This window comes from Agelaius tricolor, unplaced genomic scaffold (assembly GCF_023055355.1).
Source record: "Agelaius tricolor isolate 1412-34295 unplaced genomic scaffold, bAgeTri1.0.p SCAF_85, whole genome shotgun sequence".
NCBI lineage: Eukaryota > Metazoa > Chordata > Aves > Passeriformes > Icteridae > Agelaius > Agelaius tricolor.
Genome location: NW_027269345.1, coordinates 332,232 through 336,929, shown reverse-complemented (window position 1 = coordinate 336,929; position 4,698 = coordinate 332,232).

Sequence of the window (4,698 nt, the reverse complement as noted above, 5' to 3'; positions counted from 1 at the left end):
GGGAAAGACAACTCTGAGTCCTGAAACCTGGGCAGGAACAATGGGGATGTGTCCCTGCAGCCAAGGATTGTGTGTGAGAAGAAGTAGATCTGACAGGATATTGTTTTACACATGCTGCCAGACCAAATCTCCCTGTTTGCCCCAAGGGCCCCTTTGGCAAATGCTCTGATCCACGGGGCTCCATGGGAAGGCTGCTATGACACTGAGGGACTTGCACAGGAATTGCATCCAGGAGCCTGGGTGCCCCTCAGGGACTGGGACCCGGCCCCTTCCAGCCAGAGGGGAAAGGGCCCCCCCAGGCCTTGTTAGCCACAGACAGCATGGTAAAGCTGAACAGCAAAGGGCCTGGGGGCATTATTCTGGAATTAAAAAGGTGCCAGCTCCATGGACAACGGAATTCTTGTTCCTAACTCGAATGAGATTGAGAAAAATGGATGAAGAATGGTGTCACTAAAGTACTACAGGTGTCTGTAAGTTGTACCTTGATAGTCAGCCAGAATCTTTGTCTGCCACAAACACCTCTAGTGTTTGACCAAGGGGTTAGTCATCAAAATGTCATGATGAGTTCTGAAGGATTGCTGAGCTTCTTTTGTAATTCTTTGCTAATGATGATGTGCTTTGCTGAGCTTATCCTTTTGTAATTCTTTGCAGCTGTGCATGATATAAATGCCACAATTCCTTCAGTTGGTGTCTGTGTCTTTGGTAGTGACCCTGCCCACTGGAGAAACAGGGCCCCCTCTTGCCTAAGTGTTACCTGGGAAGGCAGAAACCCTCCCTCCAAAATTCCCCCTTCCTCCTTGTTCCCCCCTTCATACCCTGAGCATGATGTGCTCTGGTCTGGGCTGTGCCCGGGGTCAGTTGGGGTCACCTGTCCTGGCTGTGTCCCCTGCCAAGCTCCCCCGCAGCCCCAGCCCCTCCCCAGCGTGGCTGGACGAGGGGCAGGACAGGCCTTGGCTGTGCTGCAGCTCAGCAAGAACAAAACCATCTCTGCGTGCTCAGCGCTGTGCTCAGCACCCGGCCCAGCAGTGTCTCAGTGCCAGGGGCTGTGCCCTCAGTGCCTGCCAGGGCTTTCCATGGCAACTGCCAGGCCAGGTGACCCAGGTGTCCCCCCCAGTGCCAGTTGCCATGGAAACAGTGCCCAGCACTGCCCCTTTCTGTCTGGCTGACCTGGCCTTTGGCCCTGGCAGTGCCCTTGGCTGCTGGTTCCTGGTGCCCGAGCGGCCAGCGCGGCACAGGGCAGGTGGCCATGGCACAGCCCCCAGCAAGGGATCCCCTCTGGCCCTGGGCACTGACACCAGCCCTGAGCAAGGTCCGGCTCCAGGCATTGGTTGCCTTGGCACCAATCTAAGGAACGGGTCCCCGTGGCCGTTGCCATGGCACCTGGTGGCACCAACGAGTGTCACTGCAATTGTACCTGGAACAGCCTGGGCACCGCTTTGTCCTCAGGGTTTCCATGGCAGCCCAGGGCAGCAGCAGCTCTGCAGGCAAGGGACCATGGAACCTGGCTGCAGAAATGGCTCCTTGGGCTGCTTTCCAAGGAAACCTGAACTGATGGGGGTTGCCATGGCACCCAAAGCCAGCAGTGGGGTCCCTGCAGTGTCCATGGCAACAGCCCCTTGCAATGGCCCACTGCCTGTTGGGATGATGATCCACCCTCACAGCTGGCCCAGGCAGGTCTGGAGTGGTCTTGGTGGCACCTTGGGCTTGGCACACACTTGAGGAGGATGTCTGTTTGCAATGGGGAAACTCAAAGAGTTTTAGATTGCTTGAAAAACTAAAAGAAGCAAAGCCGCTCTTTGGCTTTGTGCAGCCAGTTCTCTGAGCAAAGCAGGTCCCAGGTGAGTGAGGAGAGACAGGATGGGGTTGGGGAATGTGGAGCAAGGTTGTCCACACTGGGTCAGACCTCAAGGCACAGCTTCTCTGACTTAGCCAGACCTCTTTAGGAGAGTCCCTGGATCAATATCAATCACAGAATGCTGCAATCACATCCTGTGTAATAGGAACAGCAATAAAAGGCACCCTTTAAAATAGGAATACATAGCACTTAGAAGCTATTTGAAATATTTCTCCATAACTGTAAAAGGAAATCATCCTTATGAACTACACGAGAGCAGAGGGAAATCAAGGCAGAGCCATGGTTTGTCAGGACTTGCTTGATCCTAATGAGCCCCGTGGTGCATTTGGAGCTGAGTCTGGAACCTCAGGGCCTGAGAGGAGATTGCACAAACCTTGCCAGGAGTCAAAGTCAGAGGAAACACCCAAAGTGTCTCCAGGCATTCATGGCTCCCACTGAGGTCCATCTCTACACAGGCTCCTCATGGATTCCTTGGAGGAAAGAATTGGAGGCCGGGATGGGACAAAAAACTGCTCAGAAGTCTCATTGAGGAAAGAAAAATCCAAAGTACCTTTAAAATCTTGAGTATCTCAAAGTACTAATGAACCTCACTGAGTGTCAGTACAAAGATCTCAAGGGACTAATTAAAGCAGATAATTGGGGCCATGATTGCACAAACCTCTCACAGAGTCTGTATCAAAAGGGAAACACCAAGTACCTTCAAATAACTGAAGTACCCTGAAGTATTAATGAGCCCACTGAGTGTTGTTACTGACAAAGCCTCTCCAGGGACTAATTACAGCAGATAATTGGAGGCCATGATTGCACAAACCTCTCAGAGACTCCAAGGCAAAAGCCAAGCCCAAAGTCCTTTGAAAATCCTGCAGATCCTGCAGGGAGCATGAAGGAGCCCCCAGGGCCATTGCTGAGCAAGGCTCCCCAGGGACTCCTTGCAGCAGATCCTTGAGGCCACTGGGATGTGGGCTAGGGGGGGATGCTGAGGGCAGCACAAGGGGCTGACAGTGCCCAGCCTGGCTGGGGCTGGGCCAGGAGGCCCCAGGGCCTCAGGACAAGGTGTCTCCTCCCAGCCCTTGCTGGCACAGACCCTGCTGTGCCCCAGGACACCAAGACTTGGCTTCTCTTTGTCCCCACCTGTCATCACTGCCTGCAGTTCTCTGCTCGGCCTGGGGCCTGGGGACACTTGCTCAGTCGTGTCCCTCTCTGGGAGCCATTAAAAGTGCAAGAAACTTTGGAGTTGGATTCTGCCTTGGAGTTCTGGAGAAGTTTCTTCATCTCCCTCTCAGGGACTGATGTTCAGGGCCTGAGCACAAAGCCCCAGAGGCTCAATAAAGTCCTTGTGCTGTGTCTGTGCTGCTGAGCTGGGCTGGGCTCCTGGCCCAGAGGCAGCTCCTGGTCACCAAGAAGAGCTTCAAAAGCACATTTCTCTTGATGAGCAGCTCTTGTGCCAGCCCAGCAGGGCTGGGGCACTGCCTGCAGCCAGCCTGGGCACAGCACAGAGGCACAGAGGGGTTAAACTCAGCCTGGGCTGGGAGCACAGGGCAGAGCTCACTCAGGGCTCACTAGAGCAGAAATCAGCCCAGGTTTGAAGCAGTCATTCCCTGGCTGTGGGAAGAGAAGCTGCAGTTCCTGCAGGGATCCCCTGGAGCTGGCACATCCCACAGCTTTTAGGACCTTTCAGGAGGACTCTCAGGGCTGCTCCAGGGCAGGGCTGTGGCCCTAGGGCAGGGCTGGCTTTCCCTGCTGCCCCAGCCCAGGCACAGCCCAAGGCAGCTCCTGTTGCCAGGCTCTGCTGCAGGGCTGAGCAGCCGGGGCTGCAGCCAGGGGTGCCCAGGGCTGTCCTGCAGAGCAGGGTCCTGCAGCCCAGGGCGCTGTGCTGGGGCAGGGACTCTGCTGCCTGCCAGGGACAGCTCTCAGCCGGCCCTGGCAGCTGCTCCCAGCGCTGGGGAGAAGCTCTGGGGGGAAGGAGCCGCCCTGAGCAGGGCAGGGGCTGCTGCTGAGAGGGGCTGTGTGGGGCAGGGCTGCTCCCAGCTCCAGACCAGCCTGGGCACTGCTCCGGAGGGCACTTCCCAAAGAAGGTAAGCCTGGCATTGCTGGAAAGATCGGGAGCTTTCCTGAGAGTGTTTTCAATTTCCTGCTTGGAGAAGGATGGGAGAGTTGGGGTGTTGGCAAAAAGATTATTGCTTTTTATACATTTTTGATACATTCATAGCTCTGTAAATTACTATTATATAGTTATACATCTACAATCCTTACTTAACACTACTAAATTCTTATTAACTATATTAAACTGCTCTTATATACTTATATAATTATAATCCTTAATTAACTCTAGTACGTTTCCTAACCATTATCTTATATTTTAGAACAATAAGCTCACTGTCTAAATACATTCCTGAAATACTGTCTTATCAGTCTTATTATCAAATAGTCCTATTATCAGGAAGAGAACCTACAAAAACATTTTTTTTTATTCACCAGATAAATGAGCAGTCATAACAAAAAGTGAAGGTAAAGAAGCCCTTGGACCTATTCCAATGGGTTGAGCCAGGGCGTGTAACTGGGGCAACTGAATCTGCTATTGGATGTTCCTGTTAAATATCCTAATTAATCAACCTTAATAAATTGTTGAAGTCAGGCACCAGGTGTGCCCAATCCCCACTGGGACACCTGGAAGCTTCCAATTTATGTCTGGTTTTTACTTTACTGTTCTAACACTGTTGCAAGGGTTTTGTTTTTTTTTTTTTCTCTTTTGATTATAGACAACAAGGGGATGAGAGGAGCAGAACAGCAATTGTAATCAGATACAGAATATTCTGAGTTGAAAGGGACACACAGGATCATCA